Raw genomic sequence first — 23,514 nt, forward strand, 5'->3', positions numbered from 1 at the left:
TGGATCAAGGCATTGTGGGAGTATGGACGTGATGCGCTTCATGATCAACCTCTCGAAGCACTTCATTATGACAGAAGTCAGGGCCACTGGTCGTCAGTCATTGAGGCACGTTGCCTGGTTCTTCTTTGGTACCGGTATGATGGTGGTCTTCTTGAAGCAGGTGGGGACTTCGGAGTGGAGTAGGGACAGCTTAAAGATGTCCGCGAATACCTCTGCCAGCTGGTCCGTGCAGGCTCTGAGTGCACAACCAAGGATCCCGTCTGGGCCTGTCGCCTTCCGAGGGTTCACTTTCAGGAAGGCCAATCTGACTTCGGAAGCTGTGTTGGTGGGTATGGGTGAATTATGGGCTGCTGTGGCACTCGCCAGCGGGTTGTTGGTTACCTGCTCGAACCGAGCATAGAATGCATTGAGTTCACCGGGGAGGGGTGTGCTGCTGCCAGAGATACTGTTCGGCTTCGCTTTGTAGCCCGTTATGTTGTTTAGCCCTTGCCACAACCGCCGAGAGTCTGTCTGTGACTCTAGCTTGTTTTGATATTCTCTCTTGGCATTCCGGATGGCTTTGCGGAGGTCGTACCTGGATTTCTTGTATAGGTAAGGGTCCTCTGCCTTGAACACCTCAGATCTGTCCTTCAGTAGGGAGTCAATCTCGCGATTGAGCCATGGTTTCCGGTTGGGGAACGCACGTACTGCTTTCTTTGGCATGCAGTCGTCCACACATTTTCTGCTGAAGTCTGTGACGGTGGTGGCATACTCATTTAAGTTGGTCGCTGTGTTCTTAAATATGGACCATCCATGCATTTACCAGTCACGTAAGAGCTCTTCGGTCTCCTCGGACTAGCACTGCACAACCTTCTTAGGTGTGCTGGAAGATGAGGGTGATGATGCCTTTCCTCATGGACTCTGACATGCTGTCTCCCAGAAGCATACTCTCGTACACTTCCAGCAGGTCTGGGCCCATGCAGTCCTGCAGCGCCGAATACAACTCAACCTGTAAGCTTCCGGGAGTTTTACTCGTCTCGAAGGACTTGACGGCCTTTGTCAGCTCATCCAGAGTTAGCGGTTTGTCCTGGTTTTCCAGCTCGCTGTCGCCTATGACCTCCGTGATAGTCGACAGGAAGGTCTGGGAAACAGTGCTATCTGTTGGCTTCTGGTCATACAGTCCGGCATAAAAGGATTGGCTGATCCTCAGGATGTCAGACTGCGATGACTTTACAGAGCCATCTTCTTCCTTCAGGCTGCTGATCACAGAGGTCTCTCTGTGCACCTTTTGGAAGAAGAAGCGTGAGCACTTTTCATCCTGCTCCACGGAGCGGACTCTGGAACGGAAGATAATCTTGGAGGCCTCCGAGGTGTAGAGCGAGGCTTGCTGGCTCTTCACCTCTTGCAGATCCTCCTTCACATCGACCCCCATCGACTGCAGCTGGAGCAAATTCTGCATACATTTCTGGAGCCTGGACATGACGACTCGTCCCTCTCTCGCCTTTTGAACGCCCTTGAGGATTAAAAACATTTTGACGTACCCCTTGATTGCTTCCCACCATAGATGTGGAGACTCAAAGAGGGGTTTCGTTGTTCTCCAACCTTTGTAATCCCTCCTGAGTTCCTCGAGGTTCTCAGGGGTCAGCAGTTTTACATTCAGCTTCCATGTCCCCCTGCCTACCCCCTGGTTTTCCTGCAGGTGGCAGTCGGCCAGTAGGAGGCAGTGATCAGAAAAGAACACCGGCCTTACATCGGTGGTCCTGACAGTGAAAGCTCGGGACACAAAGAAGAAGCCTATCCTGGAGCGGACGGACCCGTCTGGCCGTGACCATGAGTATCTACGCTGCGCTCCGTCTGCAGGGTTGCTGCAGACGTCGAGCAGCTTGGCGTCTTTTACCGTTTCCATCAGGAGTCTGGACGTAGCGTCTAGTTTGCTGTCGGCTCTGCTGGATCGTCCAGCCGGATCGATGATGCAGTTGAAGTCACCACCCAGAATGACCGGCTTGGAGGTGGCCAACAGCAGTGGGAGTTGCTGAAGGCCTGCCAGCCGCTCACTCTTTACGGCCGGGGCGTACACATTAATACGTCTGAGAGGGTTGCTTTTGTATTTGACGTCTGCTACGAGGAGGCGCCCGGCCACCACCTCCTTAACGTCGGAGATGGTGAAGTTGCCTCCCCGCAGCAGAATACCCAGGCCGGAGGAGCGGCAGTCGTTTCCTCCTGACCAGATGGATGGCCCGTGGGACCACCAGCTCGACCAGCGCCTGTAGTTGCTGAGGTGCGGAATTCCGCACTCCTGCAGGAACAGTAGGTCAGCTTTCACATTTGCTAAATAGTTGAGTGTGGCTACACACCGCGAAGTATCTTTGATGCTTCGCACATTTATGGATGCAATTTGAAAACCCATTATAGAAAGGGAGATTTACCAGTCTCAGAGTCCATAGTCTATACAGTTGGCTGTTCCAGCTGTTGGATGTTCCCCAGCTTGCCGGGGGTGCTCGCAAACTGTTGCACAGTTGCAGGGCTGAGAAAACTGTCCTGGTCCGCACTGGTCCCGTGAACCTGATGCAGATGCATTGCGGGGGTGGTGTTGGGGTTGCAGGCCGGTCTTCGCCTGGGTTGTTGCTGCTTGTTACTTTCGGGGGTTGGTCTTTGACCTTGTTTTCGATGTCCGGCGTTTGGTGGCCGTTGGTCATATTGCTGTTCCCATGAGCCAGAGGTTGGTTGTCTCGGCGTGTTTTATTTTCTTCCCTGTCTGTGGTCTGGGGGGTCTGTGCCTCCCGTTCCACATTGGTGCTTTGCCTCTTTATTTGAGGCCGATTCTTGTCTTGTTTTCCCTCATCGGAGGAGGTGTCGGCACTAAGTCCGCTGGCTGAAAGGTGTCGCTTTTTGCCACTCCCCCTCGGGGGGTTCTTCAGTTTGTTTTTTTGTTTCCTCTTCCGTTTGTGCCTGTTCACTGCTTCCCAGGGGCCTTTATACTTCGTCCCATCCTCTTCCATTGAGTGTTCCTCGTCAGATGAGGCTGGGGTTGAGTTGTCCGGTCGTGCTGGGGCCTCTTCTTTTTATTGGGGGCCCTTCTGTTACTTTTCCGCATTCTGTACCGTGGTGTCTTTTCCGGTGGAGGGTGTATGAACCTCCTCTCTGGTCGCCTTTTTAACTCCGCTGTTGATGATTTGAGCATATGTCGCCCCGCGTTTCGGGCAGGCCCTGTAAAGATGGCCGGCCTCCCCACACAGGTTGCAGCACTTGTCTTCTTTGCAGTCCTTTGTCGTGTGTCCCTCCTGCCTGCAGTTTTTGCAGAAGGTCACGCTGCAGTTTGCGGCAACATGCCCCGTTTTGCCACAGGTGTGGCATACTCGTGGCTGTCCCACGTAGTAGAGGTAGCCACGATTCCCTCCAATAGCGAAACTGGAGGGGGGATTCAGGATGGTTCCGTTGCCGTCTATTCTCAGAGTCACCTTGACCTGGTGCTCACTTGTCCAGTTGCCGAAGGTGTCTTTCACTTGCACGCTGTCACTTTTCAGCTTAGCGTACCTGGCGAGGAACGTGAGCACATCAGACACGGGGACGTGGGGGATGTACGTGTGCAGTGTCACAACCCGATTTTGCTGCGACGGTAGCGTAAACAGAGGCTCCGCAGTCAGGATCGACAGGGGACTCTGGTTACCTTTTTCCTTGAAGACGTTCAAGAATTTGATGCACGCTGCGACGCTCATGAAGGTGACATGAAAACATCCATTGTTGGGGAAGTTTTGCAAGCAGAAGATCTCTGTTGCTTTGAACCCACAACACTCGAGCAGCACCCGCTTCACGAAGAGTTTCCGGTCCACAGGTGACTCCCCTTCCGTTCTCTTCACTGTGACTCGGACAGTGTTTCGCACTCCCCAGCCTGATGGTCGGGGTGCAGCTGCATCCATAGCTCGAACGTTGGGTCTTAACTGTATCGTAGTTGGCTTAGGGCAGCATGTAGATCCACCAATAGCAGCCGAGCTCCAAACGTTTTCTCTTTGACGACTTCAATCCCTCCGAGTTCTCCAGTCCACGATCGACATCGAAATCCTCAGGTTCCCTCGATCAAATGAGACTACACTTGATCTTAGCCAAAATGCCGAGCAGCAACAGCCCAGATTTTCCGGACTATGACTCTTGTCCTCCTCGTCCACCGACATTCAGGTGCACCTTGCTGCGCTCGACTGTGCTTTGGAACTTTTAGTTTACGGTCACTTTTGGTCAAGAGACCTCCAGCTTGGCCGAGCACTGTGGAGTCTGTGTATGCAGGACCAGTAAAACACAACAGGGAGACATCGTCTGGCACGCTTTCCACTGTCATCACCAGAAGAAATGGAGACGCTGTGAAGGCCCAGTGACACCCAACGGACGGAGTCGAAGAAACCTCCAGCTTTGCCGAACAAAGGGCAATCCGTGCAAGTAGCAAGTACTGGCGGAATCCAACAGGGGGCAATGTTTAGTCTCCCTGAGCTCCACCCTGGCGTGTTGGTCGTGGAGTCAGGAGAGCGAAAAGAGACGCCGTGAAGGTATACCTACATCCAAATCAGGTTGCAGTTCAGTCTGTCGCCACACTTCCCTGTTGTGCAGGATGAAGGGCTGTGGTAACTGAAGTGAGGAGAAGGCAAGTCGGCATCCTGGGGTGAGAGGGAGTGGCCTGTAAAAAGCAGCAGGAAATCTGTGTGGAATATTAGCTGAAAACGGAGTCTGGCTGCCGTAAGTCCGTGAACATTCGGCTCACAACATTAGTGCACGAAGCGCCCGCCAGCAGAAACGGTAGCAATGCTTTGGAGCCTGAAAGGCCTTAAATTGGTCAGGATGAGATAACTGGACAAGAGAGAAAACGGGAAGCCAGGTTTTGCGCAATATTCAGCTTTTCTACTTTTTGCTCACCTCAGCGGGGTGAAGGCACCATTCCTGGAAGCATTGCAAGACCAGTCGATGCGTGGAGCGGAAGGAGCAAGCCCCTGAACCATCTCCGATCCCAAAAATCAATTTTATATTCAGTCCTCAGCTCGAGGACATATCAGATATTAAACTGATAAGAACAGATTTTTTTATTTTTTTTTTCCAAAAAAATATACTTTATTCATAAAAATTTATCATGAGCATTACAGAAACATTTCAAGTTGTCTTGACTGTACATTTCCGGCAGGGTTACATGTTGCCTTGACTTTCTTTCATTCAATTTTGATTTTGTCGTACACATATCACTCTTTACATTACAATTCCTTCTGAAATATTTACAGTGGCATGTTTGTTTTTATACATTGGAGTGTTGGTTGCCCAGACCGACGGGCTTTACACTGTTACGCGCCCCTCGGTGTACATTTGCTGGAAAGACTTTACACAGTGGTCTTTCCCCATTGCGCCTTGGCGGCAGCTGCCCCACGCTTGAGTGCGTCCCTCAGCATGTAGTCCTGGACCTTGGAATGTGCCAGTCTGCAACACTCGGTCGAGGACAGCTCTTTGCGCTGGAACATCAGCAAGTTTCGGGCAGACCAAAGAGCGTCTTTTACCGAGTTGATGACCTTCCAGCAGCAGTTGATATTTGTCTCGGTGTGTGTCCCTGGAAACAGTCCGTAGAGCACAGAGTCCTGTGTCACAGATCTGTTTGGGATAAACCTTGACAAATACCACTGCATCTCTGTCCAGACCTTCTTTGCAAAGGCACATTCCACAAGGAGGTGTGATGAGAACAGATACTACACTTGATCTGAGCCAAAACGCCGAGTAGCGATAGCCCATATTTCCCGGCTATGGCTCTTGTCCTCCTCGTCCACCGACATTCAGGTGCACCTTGCTGCGCTTGACTGTGCTTTGGAACTTTTAGTCTACGGTCACTGTTGGTCAAGAGACCTCCAGCTTGGCCGAGCACGGTGGAATCTGTGCATGAAGAACCAGTAAAACACAACAGGGTAGACATCGTCTGGCACGCCTTCCACTGTCATCACCAGAAGAAATGGAGACGCTGTGAAGGCCCAGTGACACCCAACGCAGGGAGTCGAAGGAACCTCCAGCTTTGCCGAACAAAGGACACTCCGTTCAAGCAGCAAGCACTGGCGGAATTAAACAGGCGGCAATGTCTAGTCTCCCTGTGCTCCACCCTGGCGTGTTGGTCGTGGAGTCAGGAGAACGAAAAGAGACGCCGTGAAGGTACACCTACATCCAAATCAGGATGCCGGTCAGTCTGTCGCCACACTTCAATGTTGTGCAGGATGAAGGGATGTGGTAACTGAAGTGAGGAGAAGGCAAGTCGGCATCCTGGGGTGAGAGGGAGTGGACTGTAAAAAGCAGCAGGAAATCTGTGCGCATATCAGCTAAAAACGGACCCTGGCTGCCGCAAGTCGGCGAGTCCATTGTCTCACAACATTAGTGCTCGAAGTGCTCGCCAGCAGAAAAGCTAGCAATGCTTTGGAGCCTGAAAGGCCTTAAATTGGTCAGGATGAGACAACTGGACAAGAGAGAAAAGGGGAAACCAGGTTTTGCGCAATTTTCTGCTTTTGTACATTTTGCTCCCCTAAGCGGGGTGAAGGCACCATTCCTGGAAGCATTGCAAGAGCAGGTTGATGCGTGGAGCGGAAGGAGCAAGTTCCTGAACCATCTCCGAGTCCCAAAAATCAATTTAATTTTTGGTCCCCAGATTGAGGACATAACAGGTATTAAACTGATCAGAACAGATTATTTTTTATTTATTCATTTTTTCAAAAAAATATACTTTATTCATAAAAATTTATCATAAGCATTACAGAAACATTTCAAATTGTTTTGACACTACATTTCCGGCAGGGTTACATGTTGCCTTGACTTTCTTTCATTCAATTTTGATATTATCATACACATATCACTCTTTACATTACAATTCCTTCTTAAATATTTACAGTGTCATGTTTGTCTTTGTACATTGGAGTGTTGGTTGCCCAGACCGAGGGGCTTTACACTGTTACCTGGTCTTCGGTGAACATTTGCTGGAAAAACCTTACACAGTGGTCTTTCCCCATTGCGCCTTGGCGGCAGCTGCCCCAAGCTTGAGTGCGTCCCTCAGCACGTAGTCCTGGACCTTGGAATGTGCCAGTCTGCAAGACTCGGTCGAGGACAATTCTTTGCACTGGAAGATCAGCAAGTTTCGGGCAGACCAAAGAGCGTCTTTTACCGAGTTGATGACCTTCCAGCAGCAGTTGATATTTGTCTCGGTGTGTGTCCCTGGAAACAGTCCGTAGAGCACAGAGTCCTGTGTCACAGATCTGTTTGGGATACACCTTGACAAATACCACTGCATCTCTCTCCAGACATTCTTTGCAAAGGCACATTCCACAAGGAGGTGTGTGACCGTCTCATTTCCCCCACAGCCACTCCGAGGGCAGCGCGCATTGGCGCAGAGCTTTCGGGTGTGCGTGAAGAATCTGACAGGGTGGGCCCTTCTCAACACCAGCCAAGCTAGGTCTTGGTGCTTGTTTGAAAGTTCTGGTGATGAGGCGTTCTGCCAGATGACTCTGGCAGTCTGCACAGGGAACCATCCCACGTCCTCGACCGTCTCCTTCTCCCTGAGGGCCTCGAGGACATTACGTGCTGACCACTGCTTCATTGCCTTGTGGTCAAAGGTGTTTTTCTTCAAAAACGTTTCCACGAAGGACAGGTGGTACGGTACGGCCCAACTACTTGGAGCGTTCCGCGGCAATGAGGCCAGGCCCATCCTTCACAACACCAGGTACAGGTAGAACCTCAGTATGTAGTGACACTTGGTGTTTGCATACTGGGGGTCCACGCACAGCTTGATGCAGCTGGACACAAAGGTGGCCAACAGGATGAGGGAGGCGTTGGGTACATTCCGCCCTCCCTTCTCCAGAGGTTTGTACATGATGTCCCTTCGGACACGGTCCATCTTGGATCGCTAGATAAATTTGAAGATGGCCCGGGTGACTGCTGTGGCGTAGGGTCGGGTTATGGGCCAGACCTGCGCCACGTACAGTAGCACCGAGAGTACCTCACACCTGATGACCAGGGTTTTGCCCGCAATGGAGAGGGAGCGTTGCTCCCACCAGCCCAGTTTCTGCCTTGCCTTTGCTAAGCGCTCCTCGCAGGTTATGGTGCACGCCCCAGCAGCTCCGAACCATATCCCCAGCACCTTCAGGTAATCTGACCTGACAGTGAAGGGGACAAAGGACCGGTCGGCCCAGTTCCCAAAGAACATGGCCTCGCTCTTGCCACGGTTTACCTTGGCTCCCGAGGCCAGTTCAAACTGGTCGCAGGTGGTCAAGAGCCTGCGCACAGACGCACGATCCGAGCAGAAGACGGCAACGTCGTCCATGTACTGGGAGGCCTTGACTTGCATGCCTCCACTGCCTGGGATCGTCACTCCCCTTATACCCGGATCCTTCCTGATGGACTCGGCAAAAGGTTCTATGCAGCACACAAAAAGGGCAGAGGAGAGAGGGCAGCCCTGCCTGACTCCGGATTTGATCTGGAACTTTTCTGATTCCCACCCATTGATTGAGACTGCGCTATACATGTTTGTGTAGAGCAGTTTGATCCAATTGCGAATTCCCTCCCCAAACCCCATTTTGGAGAGCACGCCCATCATGTAGGTGTGCGATATTCTGTCAAAAGCCTTCTCCTGGTCAAGGCTGATGAGGCAAGTGTCCACCCTCCTGTACTGCACATAGGCGATCGTATCCCCGAGTAGCGCGAGGCTATCAGAGATCTTCCTGCCGGGTACAGCACAGGTTTGGTCAGGGTGGATCACCGACTCCAGAGCAGACCTGACCCGATTGGCGATGTCCTTAGCTAGAATTTTGTAATCCACATTCAACAGTGAAATGGGTCGCCAATTCTGAATTTCTTCCCTTTCCCCCTTCTGCTTGTAGATGAGGGTGATGATGCCTTTCCTCATGGACTCTGACATGTTGCCTTCCAGAATCATACTCTCGTACACTTCCATCAGGTCTGGGCCCATCCAGTCCCACAGAGCCGAATACAACTCAACCGGTAAGCCGTCGCTTCCGGGAGTTTTACTCATCTCGAAGGACTTGGCGGTCTTTGTCAACTCGTCCAGAGTTAGTGGTTTGTCCAGGTTTTCCAGCTCGCTGTCACCTATAAACTCCGTGATAGTCAACTGCATGGTCTGGGAAACAGTGCTATCTGTTGGCTTCAGGTCATACAGTCCGGCATAAAAGGATTGGCTGATCCTCAGGATGTCAGACTGCGATGACTTTACAGAGCCATCTTTTTCCTTCAGGCTGCTGATCACAGAGGTCTCTCTGTGCACCTTTTGGAAGAAGAAGCGTGAGCACTTTTCGTCCTACTCCACGGAGCGGTCTCTGGAACGGAAGATAATCTTGGAGGCCTCCGAGGTGTAGAGCGAGGCTTGCTGGCTCTTCACCTCTTGGAGATCCTTGACATCCACCCCCATCGACTGCAGCTGGAGCAAATTCTGCATACTTTTCTGGAGCCTGGACATGACCCCTCGTCTCTCTCTCACCTTTTGCACGCCCTTGAGGATGAAAAACCTCTTGATATTCCCCTTGATTGCTTCCCACCAGAGATGTGGGGCCTCAAAGCGGGGTTTCACGGTTCTCCAACCTTTGTAATCCCTCCTGAGTTCCTCGAGGTTCTCAGGGGTCAGCAGTTTTACATTTAGCTTCCATGTCCCCCTGCCTACCCCCTCGTCTTCCTGCAGGTGGCAGTCGGCCAGTAGGAGGCAGTGGTCAGAGAAAAACACCGGCGTTACGTCGGTGGACCTGACCGTGAAAGCTCGTGACACAAAAAAGAAGTCTATCCTGGAGCGGACGGACCCGTCTGGCCGTGACCATGTGTATCTGCGCTGCGCTCCGTCTGCAGGGTTGCTGCAGACGTCGAGCAGCTTGGCGTCTTTTACCGTTTCCATCAGGAGTCTGGACGTAGCGTCTAGTTTGCTGTCGGCTCTGCTGGATCGTCCAGCCGCATCGATGATGCAGTTGAAGTCACCACCCGGGATGACCTGCTTGGAGGTGGCCAACAGCAGTGGGAGTTGCTGAAGGACTGCCAGCCGCTCACTTTTTACGGCCGGGGCGTACACGTTAATAAGTCTGAGAGGGGTGTTTTTGTATTTCACGTCTGCTACGAGGAGGCGCCCGCCCACCACCTCCTTAACGTCGGAGATGGTGAAGTTGCCTCCCCGCAGCAGAATACCCAGTCCGGAGGAGCGGCAGTCGTTTCCTCCTGACCAGATGGATGACCCGTGGGACCGCCAGCTCGACCAGCGCCTGTAGTTGCTGAGGTGCGGAATTCCGCACTCCTGCAGGAACAGTAGGTCAGCTTTCACATTTCCCAAATAGTTGAGTGTAGCTACACACCGCGAAGTATCTTTGATGCTTCGCACATTTATGGATGCAATTTTTAAACCCATTATTAAAAGGTAGATTTACCAGTCTCAAGAGTCCAGAGCCTATACAGTTGGCTGTTCCAGCTGTTGGATGTTCCCCAGCATGCCGGTGGTGCTCGCAAACTTTAGCACAGTTGCAGGGCTGAGAAAACTGTTCTGGTCCGTACTGGCCCCGTGATTTTGATGCAGATGCATTGGGGGGGTGGTGTAGCCCTGGGGTTCGTCGTGGCAGTCAGTAGGTGTTGGGGTTGCAGGCCGGTCTTCACCTGGGTTGTTGCTGCTCGTTACTATCGGGGTTGGTCTGTGACCTTGTTTTCTTCCCGGTCGGTGGTCTGGGGGGTCTGTGCCTTCCGTTCCACGTTGGTGCTTTGCCTCTTTATCTGAGGCCGATTCTTGTCCTGTTTTCCCTCATCGGATGAGGTGTCGGCACTAAGTGCGCCGGCTGAGAGGGGTCGCTTTTTGCCACTACCCCTCAGGGGGTTCTTCAGTTTGTTTTTTTGTTTTCTCTTTCGTTTGTCCCTGTTCACGGTTTCCCAGGGCTCTTTATTCTTTGTCCCATCCTCTTCCTCTTCCATTGAGTGTTCCTCATCAGATGGGGCTGGGGTTGGGTTGTCAGGAGGTGCTGGGGCCTCCTCTTTTTGTTGGGGGCCCTTCTGTTGCTTTTCCACATTCTGAACCGTGGTGTCTTTTTCGGTGGAGGGTGTATGCACCTCCTCTCTGGTCGCCTTTTTAACTCCGCTGCTGATGATTTGAGCATATGTCGCCCCGCGTTTCGGGCAGGCCTTGTAAAGATGGCCGGCCTCCCCACACAGGTTGCAGCACTTGTCTTCCTTGGAGTCCTTAGTCATGTGTCCCTCCTGCCTGCAATTTTTGCAGAAGGTCACACTGCAGTTTGCGGCAACATGCCCCGTTTTGCCACAGGTGTGGCATACTCGTGGCTGTCCCACGTAGTAGAGGTAGCCACGATTTACTCCAATAGCGAAACTGGAGGGGGGAATGCAGGATGGTTCCATTGCTTTCCGTTCTTAAGGTCACCTTGACCTGGTGCTCACTTGTCCAGATGCCGAAGGTGTCTTTCACTTGCACGCTGTCACTTTTCATCTCAGCATACCTGGCGAGAAACGTGAGCACATCAGACACAGGGACATGGGGGTTGTACGTGTGCAGTGTAACAACCCGATTTCGCTGCGCCGGTAGCGTAAACAGAGGCTCCGCAGTCAGGATCGACAGGGGACTCTGGTTACCTTTTTCCTTGAAGACGTTCAAGAATTTGATGCACGCCGTGACACTCTTGAAGGTGACATCAAAGAAACCATTCTTGGGGAAGTTTTGCAAGCAGAAGATCTCTGTTGCTTTGAACCCACAACACTCGAGCAGCACCCGCTTCACGAAGAGTTTCCGGTCCAAAGGTGACTCTCCTTCCGTTTTCTTCACTGTGACTCGGATAGTGTTTCGCACTCCCCAGCCTGGTGGCCGGGATGCAGCTGCATCCATAGCTCGTACGTTGGGTCTGAAACTGTATCAGCGTTAGGCCTAAACCAGAGGTTTAGGCCAGCATGTAGATCCACCAATAACAGCCAAGCTCCAAAACGTTTCTTCTTTGACGATTTCAATCCCTCCAAGTTCTCCAATCCACGATCGACATCGAAATCCTCAGCTTCTCTCGATCAAATGAGACTACACTTGATCTTAGCCAAAAGGCCGAGAAGCGATAGCCCACATTTTCAGCCTATGGCTCTTGTCCTCCTCGTCCACCGACATTCAAGTGCACCTTGCTGCGCTCGACTGTGTTTGGAACTTTTAGTCTACGGTCACTGTTGGTCAAGAGACCTCCAGCTTGGCCGAGCACGGTGGAGTCTGTGCATGCAGAACCAGTAAAACACAACAGGAAGACATCGCCTGGCAGGCCGTCCCCTGTCGTCACCAGATGAAATGGAGACGCTGTGAAGGCTTAGTGACACCCAACGCAGGGAGTCGAAGAAACCTCCAGCTTTGCCGAACAAAGGGCAATCCGTGCAAGCAGCAAGTACTGCCGAAATCCAACAGGGGGCAATGTCTAGTCCCACTGAGCTCCACACTGGCGTGTTGGTCGTGGAGTCAGGAGAGCGAAAAGAGACGCCGTGAAGGTACACCTACATCCAAATCAGGATGCCGTTCAGTCTGTCGCCACACTTCCCTGTTGTGCAGGATGAAGGGCTGTGGTAACTGAAGTGAGGAGAAGGCAAGTCGGCATCCTGGGGTGAGGGCGAGTGGCCTGTAAGAAGCAGCGGGAAATCTGTGTGGCAGATCAGCTGAAAACTGAGCCTGGCTGCCACAAGTCCGCGAGTCATTTGGCTTGCAACATTAGTGAACGAAGCGCCCGCCAGCAGAAAAGCTAGCAATGCTTTGGAGCCTGAAAGTGGTCAGGAAGAGACAACTGGACAAGAGAGAAAAGGGGAAACCAGGTTTTGCACCATTTTCTGCTTTTGTACATTTTTCTCCCCAAAGCGGGGTGAAGGCACCATTCCTGGAAGCATTGCAAGACCAGGTTGATGCGTGGAGCGAAAGGAGCAAGCCCCAGAACCATCTCCGAGTCCCAAAAATCAATTTAATATTCCGTCCCCAGATAGAGGACATATCAGATATTAAACTGATAAGAACAGATTTTTTTATTTTCTTAGTTACCAAGCCAGGGCTCAGAGTGTCTGTCAGGGGCGAACCCCTAATGCAGCTCCTTGCCTGCTCCAAAAAACGAATTCAAATTGAATGAATTTATAGTCCCCACAAGAGAGACATACCAGATTTGAACCCAAAGGCTCTATCTACAGACGCTTGATCTTAGCCAAAAAGCCGAGAAGCGATAGCTCATATTTTCCGGCTATGGCTCTTGTCCCCCTCGTCCACCGACATTCAGGTGAACCTTGCTGCGCTCGACTGTGCTTTGGAACTTTTGGTCCACGGTCACTGTTGGTCAAGAGACCTCCAGCTTGGCCGAGCACGGTGAGTCTGTGATGCAGAACCAGTAAAACACAACAGGAAGACATCGTCTGGCAGGCCTTCCACTGTCATCACCAGAAGAAATGGAGACGCTGTGAAGGACCAGTGACACCCAACACAGGGAGTCGAAGAAACCTCCAGCTTTGCCGAACAAAGGGCAATCCGTGCAAGCAGCAAGTACTGGCGGAATCCAACAGGGGGCAATGTCTAGTCGCACTGAGCTCCACCCTGGCGTGTTGGTCGTGGAGTCAGGAGAACGAAAAGAGACGCCGTGAAGGTATACCTACATCCAAATCAGGATGCCGTTCCGTCTGTCGCCACGCTTCCCTGTTGTGCAGGATGATGGGCGATGGTAACTGAAGTGAGGAGAAGGCAAGCCGGCATCCTGGGGTGAGAGCGAGTGGCCTGTAAAAAGCAGCAGGAAATCTGTGCGCATATCAGCTGTAAACGGAGCCTGGCTACCGCAAGTCCGCAAGTCCATTGTCTCACAACATTAGTGCTTAAAGTGCCCGCCAGCAGAAAAGCTAGCAATGCTTTGGAGCCTGAAAGGCCTTAAATTGGTCAGGATGAGACAACTGGACAAGAGAGAAAAAGGGAAGCCAGGTTTTGCGCCATTTTCTGCTTTTGTACATTTTGCTCCCCAAAGCGGGGTGAAGGCACCATTCCTGGAAGCATTGCAAGACGAGGTTGATGCGTGGAGCGAAAGAAGCAAGCCCCTGAACCATCTCCGAGTCCCAAAAATCAATTTAATTATCGGCACCCAGACAGAGGACATATCAGATATTAAACCGATAAGAACAGATTTTTTTTTTATTCAAAAAAATATACTTTATTCATAAAATCTATAATAAACATTACAGAACATTTCGAATTGACTTGACTGTACATTTCCGTCAGAGTTACACGTTGCCTTGACTTTCTTCCATTCAATTCAATTTTGATAATATTATACACATATCCCTCTTTACATTACAATTACTTCTTAAATATTTACATTGTCATGTTTGTTTCATACGTTGGAGTGTTGGTGGCCCAGACCGAGGGGGGTTTAAATTGTTAACCGCCCCTCGGTGTACATTTGCTGGAAAGTCTTTACACAATGGTCTTTCCCCATTGCACCTTGGCGGCAGCTGCCTCAAGCTTGAGTGCGTCCGACCAGATTATTATTTTTTTAATTTTTATTTTTTACAAAAAATATACTTTATTCATAAAATTTATCATAAGCATTACAGAAACATTTCAAATTGTCTTGACTGTATATTTCCGGCAGAGTTACACGTTGCCTTGACTTTCTTCCATTCAATTCAATTTTGATATTATTATACACATATCACTCTTTACATTACAATTCCTTCTTAAATATTTACATTGTCATGTTTGCTTTTCTCCATTGGCGTGTTGGTGGCCCAGACCGAGGGGGCTTTGCACTGTTACCCGCCCCTCGGTGTACATTTGCTGGAAAGACTTTACACAGTGGTGTTTCCCCATTGCGCCTTGGCGGCAGCTGCCCCAAGCTTGAGTGCGTCCCTCAGCACGTAGTCCTGGACCTTGGAATGTGCAATTCTGCAACACTCGGTCGAGGACAATTCTTTGCACTGGAAGATCAGCAAGTTTCGGGCAGACCAAAGAGCGTCTTTCACCGAGTTTATGACCTTCCAGCAGCAGTTGATATTTGTCTCGGTGTGTGTCCCTGGAAACAGTCCATAGAGCACAGAGTCCTGTGTCACAGATCTGTTCGGGATAAACCTTGACAAATACCACTGCATCTCTCTCCAGACCTTCTTTGCAAAGGCACATTCCACAAGGAGGTGTGTGACCGTCTCATTTCCCCCACAGCCACTCCGAGGGCAGCGTGCATTGGCGCAGAGCCCTCGGGTGTGCATGAAGAATCTGACAGGGAGGGCCCTTCTCACCACCAGCCAAGCTAGGTCTTGGTGCTTGTTTGAAAGTTCTGGTGATGAGGCGTTCTGCCAGATGACTCTGGCAGTCTGCACAGGGAACCATCCAACGTCCTCCACGGTCTCCTTTTCCCTGAGGGCCTCGAGGACATTACGTGCTGACCACTGCTTCATTGCCTTGTCGTCAAAGGTGTTTTTCTTCAAAAACTTTTCCACGAAGGACAGGTGGTACGGTACGGTCAAACTACTTGGAGCGTTCCGCGGCAATGAGGCCAGGCCCATCCTTCGTAACACCGGGGACAGGTAGAACCTCAGTATGTAGTGACACTTGGTGTTTGCATACTGGGGGTTCACGCACAGCTTGATGGAGCTGGACACAAATGTGGCCAACAGAATGAGGGAGGCGTTGGGTACGTTCCGCCCTCCCTTCTCCAGATTTGTACATGGTGTCCCTTCGGACACGGTCCATCTTGGATCGCCAGATAAATTTGAAGATGGCCCGGGTGACTGCTGCGGTGTAGGGTCGGGTTATGGGCCAGACCTGCGCCACGTACAGTAGCACCGAGAGTACCTCACACCTGATGACCAGGGGTTTGCCCGCAATGGAGAGGGAGCGTTTCTCCCACAAGCCCAGTTTCTGCCTTGCCTTTGCTAAGCGCTCCTCGCAGGTATTGGTGCACGCCCCAGCAGCTCCGAACCATATCCCCAGCACCTTCAGGTAATCTGACCTGACAGTGAAGGGGACAAAGGACCGGTCGGCCCAGTTCCCAAAGACCATGGCCTCGCTCTTGCCCCGGTTTACCTTGGCTCCCGAGGCCAGTTCAAACTGGTCGCAGGTGGTCAAGAGCCTGCGTACAGACGCGGGATCCGAGCAGAAGACGGCAACGTCGTCCATGTACAGGGAGGCCTTGACTTGCACGCCTCCACTGCCTGGGATCGTCACTCCACTTATACCCGGATCCCTCCTGATGGACTCGGCAAAAGGTTCTATGTAGCACACAAAAAGGGCAGAGGAGAGAGGGCAGCCCTGGCTGACTCCAGATTTGATCTGGAACTTTTCTGATTCCCACCCATTGATTGAGACTGCGCTGTAGATGTTTGTGTTGAGCAGTTTGATCCAATTGCGAATTCCCTCCCCAAACCCCATTTTGGAGAGCACGTCCATCATGTAGTTCGGGAGAGAGAGAGAGCCGGGACTTTGGAAACAGCGCGGGAGTTTGAAAAAGCGCGGGAGCTGCGAGGCAGAGGGGACAGTTTAAAAGGTCGCTGCGTGGGTGAGGTAAGTACTGCTTAACAACTTCCTTACCTTGCAGGTCAGCTGTTAGTTCGGGAGAGAGAGAGAGAGCCAGGACCTTAAAAACAGCGCGGGAGTTTGAAAAAGCGCGGGAGCTGCGAGGCAGAGGGGACAGTTTAAAAGGTCGCTGCCTGGGTGAGGTAAGTACAGATTAACAACTTACTTACCTTGCAGGCCCAGTCGATTTCAGCAGGAGCGGAGCAGGCTAGTCCATTTCAGCGGGGGCAGTGCGGAAGTGATTTCTGGGAGGTAAGTCTCTCCTTTAAAGACACTTACCTGGTCCCGTTTTCGGTCCCTCTTTGCTGTTTTTAAAAAAATTGTTTAGTGTTTAAGGCGGGAACAGGAAGTCGACCCGCGGACATCTGGGAAGACCCTCACCAATAAAATCTGGTGGAGAGGAAACCCGAGACACTACACGTGTAGTGTCTCCCACCCGCCCTCCTCCTCTAACCTAATAATAAAAACCCATTGGTGTGAGGTAAGTACCATATTTTATTATTATTATTTTTTTTTAAATAAAAAGTTGTAATTTAGTTGTTAGCCAGATCTTGGTAGAAAGTTAGAGGGATGGCAGGGAAGGGAGTGCAATGTTCCTCCTGCAGGATGTTTGAAGTGAGGGATGCCGTTAGTGTCCCTGCTGATTTTACCTGCAGGAAGTGCTGCCATCTCCAGCTCCTCCAAGACCGAGTTAGGGAACTGGAGCTGGAGTTGGAAGAACTTCGGATCATTCGGGAGGCAGAGGGGGTCATAGATAGCAGCTTCAGGGAATTAGTTACACCAAAGATTGGAGATAGGTGGGTAACTGTAAGAGGGACTGGGAGAAAAGCAATCAGTGCAGGGGTCCCCTGCGGTCGTTCCCCTGAGAAACAAGTATACCGCTTTGGATACTTGTGGGGGGGGGACTTACCAGGGGTAAGCCATGGGGCACCGGCCTCTTGCACGGAGTCTGTCCCTGTTGCTCAGAAGGGAAGGGGAGAGAGGAGCAGAGCATTAGTAATTGGGGACTCGGTAGTTAGGGGCACAGATAGGAGATTTTGTGGGAGCGTGAGAGACTCACGTTTGGTATGTTGCCTCCCAGGTGCAAGGGTACGTGATGTCTCGAATCGTGTTTTCAGGGTCCTTAAGGGGGAGGGGGAGCAGCCCCAAGTCGTGGTCCACATTGGCACTAACGACATTGGTATGAAAGGGGAAAAGGATGTCAGGCAGGCTTTTAGGGAGCTAGGATGGAAGCTCAGAACTAGAACAAACAGAGTTGTTATCTCTGGGTTGTTGCCCGTGCCACGTGATAGTGAGATGAGGAATAGGGAGAGAGAGCAATTAAACACGTGGCTACAGGGATGGTGCAGGCGGGAGGGATTCAGATTTCTGGATAACTGGGGCACTTTCTGGGGAAGGTGGGACCTCTACAGACAGGATGGTCTACATCTGAACCTGAGTGGCACAAATATCCTGGGGAGGGGGAGAAGTGTTAGTGCTCTTTGGGGGGGGGGGGGGGTTAAACTAATGCAGCAGGGGCATGGGAACCTGGATTCTAGTTTTAGGGTAAGGGAGAATGAGCGTATAGAGGTCAGGAGCTCAGATTTGACGTCGCAGGAGGGGGCCAGTGTTCAGGTAGGTGGTTTGAAGTGTGTCTACGTCAATGCCAGGAGTATACGAAACAAGGTAGGGGAACTGACAGCATGGGTTGGTACCTGGGACTTCGATGTTGTGGCCATTTCGGAGACATGGATAGAGCAGGGACAGGAATGGATGTTGCAGGTTCCAGGGTTTAGGTGATTTAGTAAGCTCAGAGAAGGAGGCAAAAGAGGGGGTGGTGTGGCGCTGCTAGTCAAGAGCAGTATTACGGTGGCGGAGAGGATGCTAGATGGGGACTCTTCTTCCGAGGTAGTATGGGCTGAAGTTAGAAACAGGAAAGGTGAGGTCACCCTGTTGGGGTTTTTTTATAGGCCTCCAGATAGTTCTAGGGATGTAGAGGAAAGGATGGCGAGGATGATCCTGGATAAAAGCGAAAGTAACAGGGTAGTTATTATGGGAGACTTTAACTTTCCAAATATTGACTGGAAAAGATATAGTTCGAGTCCATTAGATGGGTCGTTTTTTGTACAGTGTGTGCAGGAGGGTTTCCTGACACAGTTTGTTGACAGGCCAACAAGAGCTGAGGCCACGTTGGATTTGGTTTTGGGTAATGAACCAGGCCAGGTGTTGGATTTGGAAGTAGGAGAGCACTTTGGGGACAGTGACCACAATTCGGTGACGTTTACGTTAATGATGGAAAGGGATAAGTATACACCGCAGGGCAAGAGTTATAGCTGGGGGAAGGGCAATTATGATGCCATTAGACGTGACTTGGGGGGAGAAGGTGGAGAAGTAGGCTGCAAGTGTTGGGCACACTGGATAAGTGGAGCTTGTTCAAGGATCAGCTACTGCGTGTTCTTGATAAGTATGTACCGGTCAGGCAGGGAGGAACGCGTCGAGCGAGGGAACCGTGGTTTACCAAGGAAGTGGAATCTCTTGTTAAGAGGAAGAAGGAGGCCTATGTGAAGATGAGGTGTGAAGTTTCAGTTGGGGCGATGGATAGTTACAAGGTAGCGAGGAAGGATCTAAAGAGAGAGCTAAGACGAGCAAGGAGGGGACATGAGAAGTATTTGGCTGGAAGGATCAAGGAAAACCCAAAAGCTTTCTATAGGTATGTCAGGAATAAGCGAATGACTCGGGAAAGAGTAGGACCAGTCAAGGACAGGGATGGGAAGTTGTGCGTGGAGTCTGTAGAGATAGGCGAGATACTAAATGAATATTTTTCGTCTGTATTCACTCAGGAAAAAGAGAATGTTGTGGAGGAGAATGCTGAGACCCAGGCTAATAGATTAGATGGCATTGAGGTACGTAAGGAAGAGGTGTTGGCAATTCTGGACAGGCTGAAAATAGATAAGTCCCCGGGACCTGATGGGATTTATCCTAGGATTCTCTGGGAGGCCAGGGAAGAGATTGCTGGACCTTTGGCGTTGATTTTTATGTCATCATTGGCTACAGGAATAGTGCCAGTGGACTGGAGGATAGCAAATGTGGTCCCTTTGTTCAAAACAGGGAGCAGAGACAACCCCGGCAACTATAGACCGGTGAGCCTCACGTCTGTAGTGGGAAAAGTCTTGGAGGGGATTACAAGGGGCAAGATTTATAATCATCTAGATAGGAATAATATGATCAGGGATAGTCAGCATGGCTTTGTGAAGGGTAGGTCATGCCTCACAAACCTTATCGAGTTATTTGAGAAGGCGACTGAACAGGTAGACGAGGGTAGAGCAGTTGCTGTGGTGTATATGGATTTCAGCAAAGCGTTTGATAAGGATCCCCACGGTAGGCTATTGCAGAAAATACGGAGGCTGGGGATTGAGGGTGATTTAGAGATGTGGATCAGAAATTGGCTAGCTGAAAGAAGACAAGGTGGTTGATGGGAAATGTTCAGAATGGAGTTCAGTCAAAAGTGGAGTACCACAAGGATCTGTTATGGGGCCGTTGTTGTTTGTCATTTTTATCAATGACCTAGAGGAAGGCGCAGAAGGGTGGGTGAGTAAATTTGCAGACGATACTGAAGTCAATGGTGTTGTCGATAGTGTGGAAGGATGTAGCAGGTTACAGAGGGATATAGATAAGCTGCAGAGCTGGGCTGAGAGGTGGCAAATGGAGTTTAATGTAGAGAAGTGTGAGGTGATTCACTTTGGGAGGAATAACACGAATGCGGAATATTTGGCTAATGGTAAAGTTCTTGAAAGTGTGGATGAGCAGAGGGATCTGGGTGTCCATGTACGTAGATCCCTAAAAGTTGCGACCCAGGTTGATCGAGTTGTGAAGAAGGCCTATGGAGTGTTGGCCTTTATTGGTAGAGGGATTGAGTTCCGGAGTCAGGAGGTCATGTTGCAGCTGTACAGAACTCTGGTACGGCCGCATTTGGAGTATTGCGTACAGTTATGGTCACAGCATTATAAGAAGGACGTGGAGGCTTTGGAGCGGGTGCAGAGGAGATTTACCAGGATGTTGCCTGGAATGGAGGGAAAATCTTATGAGGAAAGGCTGATGAACTTGAGGTTGTTTTCGTTGGAGAGAAGAAGGTTAAGAGGAGACTTAATAGAGGCATACAAAATGATCAGGGGGTTGGATAGGGTGGATAGTGAGAGCCTTCTCCCGCGGATGGATATGGCTGGCACGAGGGGACATAGCTTAAAACTGAGGGGTAATAGATATATGACAGAGGTCAGAGGTAGGTTCTTTACGCAAAGAGTAGTGAGGCCGTGGAATGCCCTACCTGCTACAGTAGTGAACTCGCCAACATTGAGGGCATTTAAAAGTTTATTGGATAAACATATGGATGATAATGGCATAGTGTAGGTTAGATGGCTTTTCTTTCGGTGCAACATCGTGGGCAAAGGGCCTGTACTGCGCTGTATTGTTCTATGTTCTATGTAGGTGCGCGATATTCTGTCAAAAGCCATCTCCTGGTCAAGGCTGATGAGGCAGGTGTCCACCCTCCTGTCCTGCACGGAGACGATCGTATCCCTCAGTAGCGCGAGGCTATCAGAGATCTTCCTGCCGGGTACAGCACAGGTCTGGTCAGGGTGGATCACCGACTCCAGAGCAGACCTCACCCGATTGGCGATGACCTTGGCTACAATTTTGTAATCCACATTCAACAGTTAAATGCGTCGCCAATTTCGACTTTATTCCCTTTCCCCCTTCTGCTTGTAGATGAGGGTGATGATGCCTTTCCTCATGGACTCTGACATGCTCCCTTCCAGGAGCATACTCTCGTACACTTCCAGCAGGTCTGGGCCCATCCAGTCCCACAGAGCCGAATACAACTCAACCGGTAAGCCGTCGCTTCTGGGAGTCTTAGTCGTCTCGAAGGACTTGACAGCCTTTGTCAGCTCATTCAGAGTTAATGGTTTGTCCAGGTTTTCCAGCTCGCTGTCGCCTATGACCTTCGTGATAGTCGACAGGAAGGTCTGGGAAACAGTGCTATCTGTTGGCTTCAGGTCATACAGTCTGGCATAAAAGTATTGGCAGATCCTCAGGATGTCAGACTGCGATGACTTTACAGAGCCATCTTCTTCCTTCAGGCTGCTGATCACAGAGGTCTCTCTGTGCACCTTTTGGAAGAAGAAGCGTAAGCACTTTTCGTCCTGCTCCACGGAGCGGACTCTGGAACGGAAGATAACCTTGGAGGACTCCGAGGTGTAGAGCGAGGCTTGCTGGCTCTTCACCTCTTGGAGATCGTCCTTGACATCCACCCCCATCGACTGCAGCTGGCGCAAACTCTGCATACTTTTCTGGAGCCTGGACATGACCCCTCGTCCCTCTCTCACCTTTTGAACGCCCTTGAGGATGAAAAACCTCTTGATATTCCCCTTGATTGCTTCCCACCAGAGGTGTGGGGCCTGAAAGAGGGGTTTCACTGTTCTCCAACCTTTGTAATCCCTCCTGAGTTCCTCGAGGTTCTCAGGGGTCAGCAGTTTTACATTTAGCTTCCATGTCCCCCTGCCTACCTCCTGGTCTTCTTGCAGGTGGCAGTCGGCCAGTAGGAGGCAGTGGTCAGAAAAGAACACCGGCCTAACGTCGGTGGACCTGACTGTGAAAGCTCGGGACACAAAGAAGAAGTCTATCCTGGAGCGGACGGACCCGTCTGGCCGTGACCATGTGTATCTGCGCTGCGCTCCGTCTGCAGGGTCGCTGCAGACGTCGAGCATCTAGGCGTCTTTTACCGTTTCCATCAGGAGTCTGGACGTAGCGTCTAGTTCAACTGATAAGAACAGATTTTTTTTTTCCCAAAAAATATACTTTATTCATAAAATTTATCATAAGCATTACAGAACATTTCAAATTGTCTTGACTGTATATTTCCGGCAGAGTTACACATTGCCTTGACTTTCTTCCATTCAATTTTGATATTATTATACACATATCACTCTTTACATTACGATTCCTTCTTAAATATTTACATTGTCGTGTTTGTCTTCTACATTGGAGTGTTGGTGGCCCAGACCGAGGGGGGTTTACACTGTTACCCGCCCCTCGGTCTACATTTGCTGGTAAGACTTTACACAGTGGTCTTTCCCAATTGCGCCTTGGCCCCAGCTGCCCCAAGCGAGAGTGCGTCCCTCATCTCGAAGTTATGGACCTTGGAATGTGCCAGTCTGCAACACTCGGTCGCCGACAATTATTTGCACTGGAAGATCAGCATGTTTCGGGCAGACCAAAGTGAACTTTCACCGAGTTGATGACCTTCCAACAGCAGTTTATGTTTGTCTCGGTGTGTGTCCCTGGAAACAGTCCGTAGAGCACAGAGTCCTGTGTGACAGAACTGCTCGGTATGAAACTTGACAAGTACCACTGCATCTCTCTCCAGACCTTCTTTGCAAAGGCACATTCCACAAGGAGGTGGGTGCCCGGCTCATTTCCCCCACAGCCACTGCGAGGGCAGCGTGCATTGGCGCAGAGCCTTCGGGTGTACATGAAGTATCTAGCGGGGAGGGCCCATCTCACCGCCAGCCAAGCTAGGTCTTGGTGCTTGTTTGAAAGTTCTGGTGAGGAGGCGTTCTGCCAGATGACTCTGACAGTCTGCTCAGGGAACCATCCAACGTCCTCCACAGTCTCCTTTTCCCTGAGGGCCGCGAGGAAATTACGTGCTGACCACTGCTTCATTGCCTAGTGGTCAAACGTGTTTTTCTTCAAAAACGTTTCCACGAAGGACAGGTGGTACGGCACGGTCCAAGTACTTGGAGCGTTCCGCGGCAACGAGGCCAGGCCCATCCTTCATCACACGGGGGACAGGTAGAACCTCAGTATGTAGTGTCACTTGGTGTGTTGCCTCCCTGGTGCAAGGGTCAAGGATGTCTCGGAGCGTCTGCAGGGCATTCTGGGGGCGTAGGGGTGAACAGCCAACTGTCGTGGTGCACATAGGCACCAACGATAGAGGGAAAAACGGGACGAGGTCCTACAAGCTGAATTTA

General features: G+C 50.9%; 2 non-coding genes and 2 pseudogenes across 2 annotated transcripts; all 4 read right to left on the minus strand.

The window, feature by feature from the left end:
- Window positions 1-4,886: 4,886 nt before the first annotated feature.
- On the minus strand, window positions 4,887-5,067 carry LOC140397359 (U2 spliceosomal RNA; annotated as a pseudogene).
- Window positions 5,068-6,513: 1,446 nt separating this feature from the next.
- On the minus strand, window positions 6,514-6,701 carry LOC140397375 (U2 spliceosomal RNA). Its single transcript, XR_011936838.1, has one exon. It is a non-coding gene; the product is annotated as a U2 spliceosomal RNA (small nuclear RNA).
- Window positions 6,702-12,835: 6,134 nt separating this feature from the next.
- On the minus strand, window positions 12,836-13,021 carry LOC140397291 (U2 spliceosomal RNA). The gene has a single exon (XR_011936803.1). It is a non-coding gene; the product is annotated as a U2 spliceosomal RNA (small nuclear RNA).
- A 949-nt stretch (window positions 13,022-13,970) lies between these two features.
- On the minus strand, window positions 13,971-14,147 carry LOC140397398 (U2 spliceosomal RNA; annotated as a pseudogene).
- Window positions 14,148-23,514: the final 9,367 nt, after the last annotated feature.

This window comes from Scyliorhinus torazame, chromosome 20 (genome assembly GCF_047496885.1).
Source record: "Scyliorhinus torazame isolate Kashiwa2021f chromosome 20, sScyTor2.1, whole genome shotgun sequence".
Classification (NCBI taxonomy): domain Eukaryota; kingdom Metazoa; phylum Chordata; class Chondrichthyes; order Carcharhiniformes; family Scyliorhinidae; genus Scyliorhinus; species Scyliorhinus torazame.